Source organism: Ornithorhynchus anatinus, chromosome 1 (genome assembly GCF_004115215.2).
Source record: "Ornithorhynchus anatinus isolate Pmale09 chromosome 1, mOrnAna1.pri.v4, whole genome shotgun sequence".
Classification (NCBI taxonomy): Eukaryota; Metazoa; Chordata; class Mammalia; order Monotremata; family Ornithorhynchidae; genus Ornithorhynchus; species Ornithorhynchus anatinus.
The window spans coordinates 128558722-128572573 of record NC_041728.1 but is presented as its reverse complement, the minus strand read 5'-3'; the positions used below and the strand labels follow the sequence as shown (position 1 = coordinate 128572573).

General features: G+C 45.2%; 1 protein-coding gene across 1 annotated transcript in view; it reads left to right on the top strand.

Moving 5' to 3' along the window:
* Positions 1-1724: 1724 nt before the first annotated feature.
* Positions 1725-13852, top strand: part of MYO7B (myosin VIIB) — a 143368-nt gene continuing 131240 nt past the window's right edge. The window contains exon 1 of the mRNA XM_029074169.1: positions 1725-1846. The gene's annotated coding sequence lies outside the window, so the exon portion shown is untranslated. The remainder of the gene's footprint in view (positions 1847-13852) is intronic.

The following is a 13852-nucleotide window of genomic DNA, read 5'->3' as shown; positions in this document are numbered from 1 at the left end:
CCAGAAGATCATGGATTCTAATCCCAGCTCTGCCACTTGTCTGCTGTGTGACCTTGGGGAAGTCATAATTATTTAAGAACATATACAAAACAAATGATTCTTGTCCTTTAGGAACTTATCATACATTCAGACAAGAGGACTTTTCTTTTTTTGCATCACAAAAAGGATGAAGGTAGAAGATGGAGGTTAAGGTTTAAAGGCAGCGGTTCTCTTTTGAGAGGCATGTATATCCTTGCCTCAGCACATTTATTTAGGGAAACCTTCTTAATAATGTTGGTATTTGTTAAGCGCTTACTGTGTGCAGAGCACTGTTCTAAGCGCTGGGGTAGATACAGGGTAATCAGGTTGCCCCACATGAGGCTCACAGTTAATCCCCATTTTACAGATGAGGTAACTGAGGCACAGAGAAGTTAAGTGACTTGCCCACAGTCACACAGCTGACAAGTGGTAGAGCCGGGAGTCGAACCCATGACCTCTGACTCTGAAGTCCAGGTTCTTTTCCACTGAACCATGCTGCTTCTTGTGGGGGATGGGTTTTGAAATGGATTTATAGAGCAGGGATGATAGCGGCATAACTGATGGTAAATTATCTGTTGTCCAAATGTAAGTAATAGTGGAACCCCTTCTTCCTCTGGTTTTTCCAATTCCCCTTGGATTTATTTATCTCTATAAGCTATGCAAACTGGACTGTGTATATCTGTGGTTCTCATATACCTATTGATGCTCTAGGCCTCTGTCACTGTCTATGCACTGAAGAGACTGTGTATTTCTATTCATCAGTTTATGCGGGTCCGGGAGTAGGACACTGTAATTCTTTGAAATTTCCTACAGCGTCTTGTACAGTGCTCTGCTCACTGGGAACATTTAATCAATACTCAGAACAGATGGATTGTCACAGCCTGTAGTGTTTACTGAGAGTCCTCAGAAACATGTTGCTGTCCATCTTTGGCAAATAAGGCAGAGAGAGAAAGAGAAAGAGAGCACCTTTACCCAGCAGAAATCCAGGCAAATTGGATTTCTAAATATGCAGGTTGCTTCCTAGAACAGATTAAGATAAACTGTGCAGTTTTATTCTACAAAGGTAATTTTCACCTTGCGCCCAGGCATTGAGTCTCTCAGTCCCTAAAAAATAAGAATTGGTTATCTAATTCAAGTTGGATATGGAGGCTTCTCTATTCTTCCTTTATAATAAATTTTATAATATGTTGGTATTTGTTAAGCACTTACTATGTGCAAAGCACTGTTCTAAGCACGTGATACAAGGTAATCAGGTTGACCCATGCGGGGCTCATAGTCTTAATCCCCATTGTATAGATGAGGTAACTGAGGCACAGAGAAGTGAAGTGGCTTGCCCAAGGTCATACAGCAGACAAATGGCAGAGCCAGGATTAGAAACCACATCCTCTGACTCCCAAGCCTGTGCTCTTTCCACTAAGCCACGCTGCGGCACTAGGAATAAAAGATGTAATCACGGTTTAGGAGAGGTAATGTTTCTTCCTAAAAAAAATGCTGGAAAAAGCTATGTTCAGCTGAGGTTAATGTTCAGAAATTATTCAGGCCTGTGCAGAAGAGCAACTAGTCTGACTGGTGACTGGTGTGTGGGGCGTGGAAAGGGATAAATGTCAAATTGGGGGCAAAGTCCTATCGTAAATTGTAGTTGGTAATAGAAGTTCAGTCACTTCCTCCTCCCAGTTTTTCTTCTTTCCTCCTCCACTCATGGGTGGATTGAGTCCCAGGCTAAGATTCTCAAGCACCTTTTCTTGATTTGTACTTTCCCAAAGAGGTAGGGGGGCAAAAGAAGAGACACAGCAGCAACAGGGAAAAATCAGAGCTCCAGTTCTATCAGGTAAGGAGCAACCTGTCTCTTTCTAAACTCTACTCTGGTGTGTTTGGTTTCTAAGCTAGGGATTTCAGTTACACTTCAAGGTTAGGAGACAGGAGGAAAGGCCCCCAGAAGCATTTGAACAGATATTTTATAAGGGCAAAAAGCTGACCCAATTAGTGAAATTTGCAGCAAGCGGCCTGCAGGGAACTCAGAGTGTCAGCAATTTAGGAGGGTAATGGTAAGAACAAATCTGACCTCATAAACCCCAAAGTCAGTGATGTGGGGGAAGGAGGAGAAGAAGGAGATTTGGTTTCATTCCTGTGTTTTCAGTTCTTTTTTGTAATCAAATCACTGCCCGGCAGGTCAGAAGCAGCATATACAGGACACGTTACTGAAGGTGGAAAGAGACAGTAGAATGGGACAAGTGGTAAATTTTTATGCTGCGGAGAGCTTGGTTGTTTCGGCTCACTGACAGAGGAAAATGGTGAGGCATCAGGAATGGAGATGGGCTTTGTGTGGCTGGAGCAGATCCATGGTCCTCCTTAACTTTTCAAGTGATTTATTATAAAACTGTGGGTGAACAAGAGTGGACATTTAAACTACTACATAGCAAGTGATCAAAAGACACGGGAGTCTTCTGAATAGTCATATTCTAAGGAGTACTGCTTGCGATTATGGCAGTATGAAAGGAAATGTAGCTATTGAAAGGAAATGTAGATATGCTTCCAGAGAGTTGTCATTCATCATTCATATTTGAGTTCTTACTGTGTGCAGAGCATTGTATTAAGTGCTTGGGAGGGTACAATATAGCAGGCACATTCCCTGCCCACAGGTCCAGAGAGTTTGGAACAAGAAGTTAATTTAAGAGGCAGCAAAAAGTGAGGGCAATTATGTGAAAAGGAGAATAAGGCTAAATGTTGTGTCAGCTACAGAGGGAGTGTATGAATTCTCCATCTTTAAAGAGAGCAAAGGAACACAAGTTCTGGTAGGGTTAGGCTTGAAACGGGAGATTAGACCAGATGATTTATCGAGGTCCCTAGCAACTCTGTGATTCTTTGGTACTGCATTCTGGACTTTCCTTCTCCTACCGACTGTAGGGGAGGATACCCATTGGGGAACTTCTGTGAAAGTTTAAACTCTTGTGGCCCGTGTTCTTGGCTGCTGACTTAGAGCCTAATGTTGATGGAATGGCTGGATTTGGGGGGCTGTGATTCCTGAATATAATAATAATTTTGGTATTTGTGAAGCACTTACTATGTGCCAAGTACTGGGTAATATAAGATAATCAAGTCAGATACAGTCCCTGTCTCACATGGGGTAACTGACACAGAGAAGTTAAGTGAATTGTCCAAGGTCACTGAGCAGACGTGGAGAAACTGGGATTAGAACCCACATCCTCTGACTTCCAGGCCCAGGCGCTTTCCATTAGGCCACACTATAGAGGAAAACTTGGTTAATCCTGTTACGCTGAGACAGTTTCCCAAAAGTTGTGTTTGAATGTTGAATTTTTTTGGCAAACCCAGCAGACCTCAGCAGTATAAATACCTGGGCTCTGTGTAATTCTGAGGATCTGGCAAATTAGCAGGCAATCAATCATGTATTGAGTGTTTCCTGGGTGCAGACCACTGTACTCCCTTGGGAAAGTACAACACAACAATATTACCGACACATTCCCTGCCCACACAAGATTACAGGCTGAGGGGGAAACAGACATTAATATAAGTGAATTATGGATATGTACATGAGTGCCGTTATGGGGGGAGGGGTGGAAAATAAAGAGAGCAAGTCAGAGCTATAGAGAAAGGAGTGGGAGAAAAATAAATGAGAACTTAGTCAGGGAAGGCCTCTTGGAGTAAATGTGCCTTCAGTAATGTTTTGAAGGTGGGAAGAGTAATTGTCTGTTGGATATGAAGAGGAGGGCGTTCCAGACCAGAGGCAGGAAGTGGGCAAGAGGTCGGTGGCAAGAGGGAGGAACAGTGATTAAGTTGGATTTAGAGGAGCAAAGTGTGTGTGCTGAGTTGTAGTAGGAAGTAGGAGGGAGCAAGATGATTGTGTCCAAGCCAAGCACTGAAGGAGAGGGATCCTAAGATCATGAATCCTCCCAAAAGATTGAACCTTTTGCTCTCAAATCACGGTCAAAGTGAAAGGGTATGGGTAAGGGTCACTTGTTTGATTTTTAAATGTGGTCCCCATCAGAGTGAAACTTCTATGTGTGCGGCAGTGCTTTGATGTAATTAGAGATCTCTGTGATTCCCCTGCCCAGTTCTCTTTCTGCCAAGAAGTGGAAGGAAAGTCCCCTGGTTGGGGACGTGCAAGTTAGAATAGATTTTCAGAGGTTCCCTTTCCCTCCACTAGGCTTGGAGACCAACGAGGAGGAAAAGAAAGAGAAAGCCCTCCCTGCCAGTCTTCCCTTAGCCCAAGAGAGGTAGATTCCTCTTTTCTTTCAGGCTGCTGGATGTTTTAGCCAATTAATTAATGTTGGTATTTGTTAAGCACTTACTATGTGTAGAACACTGTTCTAAGCGCTGGGGTAGATACAGGGTAATCAGGATGTCCCACGTGAGGCTCAGTTAATCCCCATTTTGCAGATGAGGTAACTGAGGCACAGAGTAGTGAATGACTTGCCCACAGTCACACAGCTGACAAGCGGCAGAGCAGGGATTCGAACCCATGACCTCTGATTCCCAAGCCCGGGCTCTTTCCACTGAGCCACGCTGCTTCTCTATGAGGTACAAACATTATTTTGTTAATGAAATGTACATCGCCTTAATTCTATTTATTTGCTATTGTTTTAATGAGATGTTCATCCCCTAGATTCTATTTATTGCTATGGTTCTTATCTGTCCGTCTCCCCCAATTAGACTGTAATCCCGTCAAAGGGCAGGGAGTGTCTCTATCTGTTACCAATTTGTACATTCCAAGCACTTAGTACAGTGCTCTGCACATAGTAAGCACTCAATAAATACTATTGAATGAATGAGGTATCGATGTTGCTTATTTTAGCAGATCAGAGGAGCTAAACCATCTAACTCACCTGCCCTGAAGGTGCCTTATGCCAAGTTAATAGGACCTGGGCCCATTATTTGAATCAAAACTGGCAGAACCCGATGCTTTAGAGCCAGAATGGTGGGCAGGGCTCAGGACCTTTTGGGGGGAGGTGGGGAAGGGGGCTGCTGGCATGATTCCAGTGAGCACAGCGGCTGTCAAGATGGCATACCTGCACAGCGAACTGGGCAGTATTTAGAACAGTACTAGACACCTAGTGAGCACTTACCAAGCACTCAAATAATAATTGTGTGCCCTCACTGGGGCCACACAAGTCCAAGCAACCACCCAGGAAAGCAGCTACCAGATGCATTTGTTTAACTATTTCTCCCTTTACCATCTCCCGCAGAGTGAGATTAGAATCCCTTGGGTCCCTGCCATATTTCAGGCCAGATTTAGGCCCTCTCATTTTGGCCCCAAGAGTGAAGCCCACCCAGAGCTCCATTATATTTATGTAGAGGCTGAGAAACTTCTTAGATGCAATGATGTAGAACCAGCTGTTCCTAGGTTCTGTTCTCCTGGAGGGAGGTAGATGGTTTTGAAAAAGTTCAGGGGAGAGCTACAGAAGAGGTTAAAGTATTGGAAAATAAGACTTGGGAGGAAAGTTTGGAACTGCTGAAGTTATTCAACCTGGGGGACAGATAAGACAAACCTGCTGCTCTCCATCCCAACTGAGGAAAGAAATCGGCCCCAAGGTGTGGGTAAGACCTAAATAATCTCCTGGCAGAGAGGGTGGTTAAGCAGTGGATTGAGAGTTATTTTGGAAGGCTGTTAAAATTCGTATTTGGAAGATCCTAGAAAGTAGGATAAATTCTCATTTTTCTGGGTGGGATTAGGTCAGGGGTAGAAATAGGATGGTGAAGTGGATTCTTAGAAAAACTAGTCGAAAGGAAGATTTCCTCTCAGCTGAGATCGGTGGAGGCCAGAAGTGGGCCAGATGAGGAGATGGATCTACTTAAGATTCCACCGGGGCCCACCCCTTTTCCAGCTGTGGAGGATGGGTGAATGGTCTCACAAGGTCCTTTCCAGCCCTGTGATTTGAAGATTCAATGAAGAGGATGGAAAAGTGGGTGTCATAATAATAATAATTGCAATTTGTTAAGCACTTGCCATGTACCTTGCATTGGGAATGCTACGCGATAATCAGACTCGGCTCACAGTCTAAGTATGAGGAAGAACAGGTATTTACTCCACTCATTTACAGTTGAGGCACAGAGAAGTTAAGTGACTTGACCAAGGTCACCCAGCAAGTAAGTGACAGAGCCAGAAGGTGAACCATGATCCTCTGACTTCCTGGCCTGTGCTCTTCCCACTAAGCTATTCTGGTTTTTTTTATATGTACCTGTTAGAAGAGGAGATTATGAGAGTTCCTTTGAAACCTTGGATGCATTGGACTTGATATTATTTTTAGCACAGTGCTACACCCACATCAGATGTTTGCCTCTGCTGGCAAATGAACATCTTTGAGCAATCCAAGACTGAAATATTGAAAACTCGAAGGGTGTTAGGGAGAGGCTCCGTTCTGCAGCAATCTCCTCCGTCAATGGTATTTACTGAATGCTTACTGTGTGCAGAGCGCTGCCTGGGAGAGGTCTCCATCTCCGCAACTTTTCTGACATACTTCCTTGGTCTTGGGAGCACTCAATCAATTGTCTTGTCTTATGCTGTCACGTCGTTTCCGACCCATAGCGACAGCACAGCCACGTCTCTCCCAGAACGTCCCGCTCTCCATCTGCAATCGTTCTGGTAGTGGATCCGTAGAGTTTAAAATCCGGAAGTGGCTTACCGTTGCCTCCTTCCATGCAGTAAACTCGAGTCTCCACCGTCAACTCTCTCCCATGCCGCTGCTGCCCAGCATGGGTGAGTTTTGACTTGTAACAGATTGCCACTGCCCAGGCTAAGAATGGAATGGATAGGCCTCTGCTCGACTCTCCCTTCCGTAGCCGAGACTGGTAGAGTACTGGAAACGCTCCAGGTGCGACCCTGAGAGGCCCTTGAGAGAGTATAATGCAACAATTAACAGTCACATTCCCTGCCCACAGCGAGTTTACAGTCTAGAGGAATAATAGTGATATTTAAGTGCTTACTATGTGCCAGGCACTGGACTAAGCACTGGGGTGGTTACAAACAAATTAGGTTGGACACTGTCCCACGTGAGGCTCACCGTCTCAATCCCCATTTTCCAGATGAGGTAAATGAGGCCCGGAGAAGTAAAGTGACTTGCCCAAGGTCACACAGAAGATTAGTGGCAGAGTGGGGATTAGAACGCAGGCCCTTCTGACTCCCAGGCCCGTGCTCTATCCACTAGGCCATGCTGCTTCTCGTGGTTGGTCTCAGATAATGGTCCCTTCGGTATCTTGTCCCTGCCCAGCAGTACTGAAGCTGAATGGCTGACCAATGCCCTGTTCTGGAAATACTTTTTTTTAATGGTATGTGTTTAGTGCTTACTGTGTGTCTAACACTGTTCTAAATGCTGGGGAGTTACAAATTAATTAGATGGGATACAGTCCCTGTCCTGCATGGGGCTCTATGTGGAAAAAGGAGGGAGAGTAGATGTTTAATCCCCATTTTACAGTGGAGGAAATCAAAATACACAGAAGTTACGTGATTTGCCCAATGTCTCACAGCAAGCAATTGGCAGAGCTGGCTAGAACCCAGGTCCTCTGAATCCCGGGCCTGTGCTCTTTCCACCAGGCCACTCTACTTCCCCCAAAATATGGAGAGTTGGGGCTGGAAAAGGATCTCTGCACAGGGTCTGGTACACACCTGAGGGCCCAAATAGATTGGGGAAAGGTCCCCAGAGAGCCACGTTTCCGCAGAGACACATTATCAGCATCCCACTCTTCCCCGTCTCCCTCCATCGTGAAAAGAACCTGATCTAGTAAGGCAGACGTGACTGGCTTGGAGAGGCGTGCCCAATTTAATCTCCGAATTCCATAACTTTAGACTGGTCGATTTCACTTTGCATTAATGACCCTCTAGACTCCAAGTTCCTTGTGGGCAGGGAATGTGTTTACCAGCTCCGTTACACTGAACTCTCTTAAGAGCTTAGTACACTGTTCTGCACACAGTATGCCCTCAATAAATACAACTGATTGAATAACCTAATATGGAAAACTGTCTGTGGGTACAGTAACAGAGGCATTGTATGGTATTCTGGCCATAAGCTCTAAAGAAAGTTCCTACTGAATGAATAGAGGAAAAAGAAGCAGTGATAATGTTGTTAAAAGAGATCTGTTTCCTGATGGCCCAATACAATGCTCTGCACATAGTAAGTGCCCAATGAATACCGCTGATTGGTGTTGGGATTTCTCCAACAGACTTTTGATTTGGTTTGGCAAGATGCCCTCGAAACTCTCTTCCTATTTTCCCTCTTCCTTGTCCCCTGCCTAATTACCTCTTGTCCTGAATGTTGGCCCAGCCTGCTGGGAGGAGGAGGTAATTTAATCCATCTGACAATGGTGGTTATGTAGCATTATATTTGTAAATGATCGCGTAATATATATTAAGTCCCTTTCTGCAAGTTGTCAGAATTACTACCCCCCCAACTTAGAAACGAGTCAGGTAGATCAGTATGATAATGATGATGGCATTTGTTAAGCACTTACTATGTGCCAAGCACTGTTGTAAGCACTGGGGTAAATACAAGCTTATCAGGTGGTCCCAGGCGGGGCTCACGGTCTTAATCCCCATTTTCCAGATGAGGTCACTGAGGCACAGAGAAGTAAAGTGACTTGCCCAAAGTCACAGAGCTGACAAGGTTGATAGAGAGCCACTCTCCCAGGGTGAGTAACCCTGACTCCTGGTAAAAAAAAAGATCAAGACCATTCATTTTATCACTTCATTTTATCACTCTGCAGAGAAGCAGCTTGGCTCAGTGGAAGGAGCCCGGGCTTGGGAGTCAGCGGTCATGGGTTCGAATCTCAGCTCTGCCACCTGTCAGCTGTGTGACTGTGGGCAAGTCACTTCACTTCTCTGTGCCTCAGTGACCTCATCTGTAAAATGGGGGTGAAAACTGTGAGCCCCACATGGGACAACCTGATTATCCTGTATCTCCCCCCAGCACTTAGAACAGTGCCCTGCACATAGTAAGTGTTTAACAAATACCAACACTATTATTAATAATAATAATAATAATGGTATTTATTAAGCGCTTACTATGTGCAGGGCACTGTTCTAGGCACTGGGGCAGCAACAGGATAATCAGGTTGGACACAATCCCTGTCCCAGAGAGGGCTCACAGTCCTCATCCCCATTTTCCAGATGAGGGAACTGGGGCCCAGAGTAGTGAAGTGACATGATCACATAGCAGACAAGAGGCTGAGTCGGCATTAGAACCCATGACCTTCTGATTCCCAGGCCTGTGCTCTACCTAGTAGGCCATAATGCCGGTCAGTACCTATTTGCATCGATAATAAAATCACTTGATCAGTTTCAAAGGTCGGTGCTAGACGGGCGGTTGCCTTCACAAGCTTCTGGTTCCAGACGCTGCTGAAGGCAGTGCAGCATTCCCTTTCCGTCTTGGCTCTTCAAGCCCTTAATGTGGCAGGATCAGAGACCTGGGAGTCAAAGGACTTGGGTTCTAATCCCCGCTCCCCCACTTCTGCTCTGTGACCTTGGACAAGTGACTTAACCTCTCTGTGCCTCAGCTATCTCATCTGTAAACTGGGGATTCAATCCTATTCCCTCTTAGTGTGAGCCCCATGTGGGACAAGGACTGTGTCCAACCTGATGAACTCATATCTACCCCAGTGCTTAGAACAGTGCTTGGCACATAGTGCTTAACAAGTACCGTTATTATACCCCTCGAGGTTGTATAATCAATATATTTTTGATAGACTCAAATCTCCTCAAAGTGGCATTGCCAGAAACAGGTTAAGATTTTTGATATTTTACTGAGATAATTTTTATGGTATTTCAGTCGTATTTATTGAGTGCTTACTGTGTGCAGAGCACTGTTCTACGCCCTTGGGAGAGTACAATTGTAAGAATGAACAAAGTGCTTACGGTTTAGAAGGGGGGGGGAGACAGATATTAATATAAATAAACAAATTAAAGATAGGTACATAAGTGCTGCGAGGCCGATAGGAGGGGTGAATAAAGGGAGCAAGCCAGGGTGATGCAGAGGGAGTGAAGGAGGAAAGGAGGATTTAGGCAGGGAAGGTCTCTTGGAGGAGATGTGCCTTCAGTAAGGCTTTGAAGAGGGGGAGAGTAATTGTCTGTCAGATTTGAGGAAGGAGGGCGTTCCAGGACAGAGGCAGGACGTGGGCGAGCGGTCGACTGTGAGACGGAAATCAAGGTACAGCTCTGCCACTTGTCAACTGGGTGACTGTGGCCAAGTCACTTCACTTCTGTGGGCCTCATTTACCTCATCTGTAAAATGGGGATGAAGACTGTTAGCCCCACATGGGACAACCCGATTATCCTCTATCTCCCCCAGCGCTTAGAACAGTGCTCTGCACATTGTAAGCACTTAACAAATACCCACAGTATTATTATTATTGCAGTGACAAGTTTAGCAGTAGAGAGGTGAAGTGTGCAGGAGGGGGAAAGGTGATGGAGAGCTTTCAAGCCAATGGTGAGGAGTTTTTGTTTGATATGGAGGTGGTTGGCCAACCACTGGAGCTTCTTAAGGAGCAGGGAAATGCGTACTGAACGTTTTTGTAGAAAAATGATCCAGGCAGCGCAGTGAAGAATAGGCTGGAGTGGGGAGAGACAGGAGGCTGGGAGGTGAGTAAGGAGACTGAGATGCTAATCAAGACGGGATAGGATAAGTGATTGGATTCATGTGGCAGCAATTTGGAGAGGAAAAGGTGGATGTTAGCAATGTTGTGAAGGTGGAAGCGGCTGGGTTTAGTGATGGATTGACTATGTGGGATGAAATGCGAGAGAGGAGTCAAGGATTACACCAAGTTTGCAGGCTTGAGAGGCAGGAAGGATGGCGGTGCTCTCTACGGTTATGGGAAAGACAGGGGGAGGACAGGGTTTGGATAGCAAGATAAAGAGGTCCGTTTAAGTGTTCACTATGGTGTCGAGCACCGTTCTAAGTACTGAGATACAAGTTAATCAGGTCAGAGGCAGGTATTGACTCCCCCTTCTAGACTGTGAGCCCGTTATTGGGTAGGGATTGTCTCTATCTGTTGCGGAATTGTGCTTTCCAAGTGCTTAGTACAGTGCTATGTACAGAGTAAGCACTCAAAAAATATGAAGGAATGAATGAGTCCCTATTTTACAGTTGAGGAAACTGAGATACAGAGAAATGAAGTGACTTGACCAAGGTCACACAACAGATAAATGGCGAAGTTAGGATTAGAACTCAAGTTCTCGGACTCCCAGGTCTGTGCTTTTTCCAGTAGGCCACAGCGCTTTCACATTATACATGGTCCAACTCAGAGGATAGCACGACAAAAGGATCACGGTCCCAAAAACCTTGGTTTCTATAGACGGTTTTTAGTCCCAAAGTGTTCTCACATTAATTATCTAATTATCACCCTCACACACAATCTGTCTGAAAGTCAGGGTTGCAATCCCCATTTTGCACATGAGGAATCTGAGGCACAGAAAGGTGAAGTGACTTGTCCACAGTCATTCATCCAGCTGATGACCCAGGCTTCCAGACCAGTGCTCTTCTACTATGCCACAAATACACAACTAGAGTTGTTTTTCATTCCCCAATCTTCGTTTCAATGGAGGAGGTTGTCTGAGGGACCCTGACCCTGTCTTTTCTTCCAAGTTCCCTGAAAACACTACAAGGAATTGGTCTGGAGAACCTTGGCTCCTCTCGCATTACCAAATAAAGGCTTGCAGATTCTCAGGGGTAGGTAAAAGATGAGGAGAAAGCAAGATTCTGCAGAATTACACTTAGCAATGTAGTTTCAGCTGGCATGGAATGATGGAATTTGAGATTTGCCTGGTGTGATTAACATCTTGAGGCTTTAGTGAAAGTTCAAAAAGTTAGTGGATCATTCCTCTCACCCTCAGGCCAATCAGGCGAAAGGAAAAATGCTCTTTTTCCCTTTGCCCCCTGTCCCACACAGAGTAACAGATCTGCTATCTCGTCTTTCCTTTATTCTCCTCCTCGTTCCTGTGACTGAATCTCTCTAGGCCTCTTCTCTCTCTGTAATGATTTACTTTATGAATCTTTGGCCTTACACAGATGATACTATACTGACCTATTGAACTACCCAGTAGTTAGGGAACTCCTTAACCACGAAGCGTACAATTTAATCAAGTCTCTACAGCCTTAAATTCCTATCTTCTTAGTATTTAGGGCACTCCGGGAGATAACTATCATCTCTCCAACCTATGGCCGGCAATTATGTTAAAAGGAGTGGTAAAAAAAATGGTTGATTTCTGTTGATTTTTGCTCCCTGGAGAAATGCCATAACACTGGGACAGGCTGGTTCAAAAAACAGAGCTGGATGATTTGGGCGATACAAGTTGGCATTCCAGATTGAGGTGAGACACTAGTTCTAGTGAGAGCAAATCTCAAATGGTTCTGGATCCAGCTAATTCAGGTTCCTCGGCAGCGAGCAGAGTGGCTAAGTGGAAAGAGCCCGGGTTTGGGAGTCAGAGCTCATGGGATTGAATCCCAGTTCTGCCACTTGTCAGCTGTGTGACTGTGGGCAAGTCACTTCACTTCTCTGGGCCTCAGTTACCTCATCTGGAAAATGGGGATGAAGACTGTGAGCCTCACGTGGGACAACCTGATTAGCCTGTATCTACTCCAGCGCTTAGAACAGTGCTCTGCACAGAGTAAACACTTAACAAATACCAACATTATTATTATTATTATCCAGCTCTCTGCTCTCCCTAAGTCACCAACGTAAAGTGAAATACTTGGGGGATATGAGGCAGATGGTGAAAAATTTAATGTCCAGGTATTTCTGGGAATTGAAGCGCCGGAGCCTGGAACAGACCCAGAGATGAGAAGTGATGGCAGCAAGAATCCAGACCTTCCTATACCTTGGGCCCTGACCCTAAATCAAGCAATCAATGGCATTTATTGAGTACTTACTATGGGCAGAGCACTGTACTAATCGCTTGGGAGACCCCAATACAACAGAATTAGCAGACCCATTCCTTGCCCATAATGAGCTTAGTCTAGAATGTGCCTGTTACATTATACTGTCCCAAGTGCTTAGTACAGTGCTCTGCCCATAGTAAGTGCTCAGTAAATACAACTGAGTAAAGAATTTTGGCTCCCTCTCTACTTCCATTGTCTTGGACATTCCAAGCGCTTAGTACAGTGCTCTGCATACAGTAAGCACTCAATAAATACCATTGAATGAATTTGCCCACTTCACCGAAAGATCGCAAATGGTAATAAAACCGCAAGGGGGTCTGGCATCTTGAGTTGTCTCCCCGGGGGAGGGAGCTGGCAAAGACTTCTTATTAGGCGGCAACAGCAATTTCTGGATTTAAATTCCCAGGTTCTGACAGCCAGCCAAGTGTTGACAGTTTTGACTTATCCCTGGCCTTCATGGTCTCCTTGTTAATGTACTGACTGACCCAGGGCCAAATGTAGTAATAAGAAAACTTATGTACAGAGGGCTTTTGTAATGCTTTTCAGGATGAGTGACCCCTCAGTTAAAGGGGAAGTGGTCAGCACCCCTAAAGAGCCATCAAAGAGGTGTAGGTAAGAATAATAATAATTCTGGTTTTTGTTAAGCGCTAACTGTGAGTCAAGCTCTGTATTAAGCGCTGAAGTGGATACAAGCAAATCGGGTTGGACACGGTCCCTGTCCCATGTGGGGCTCCCAGTCTCAATCCCTACTTCTTACAGATCAGGAAACTGAGGCCCAGTGAAGTGACTTGCCCAAGCTCATGCAGCAGACAAGTGGCAGAGTGGGGATTAGAACCACATGACCGTCTTACTCCCAGGCCTGTGCTCTATGCACTATGCATGAGAATACTAATAATAATGGCATTTGTTAAGTGCTCACCTCCGCCAAACTAATTCTCTTCCCCTCTTCAAAACCC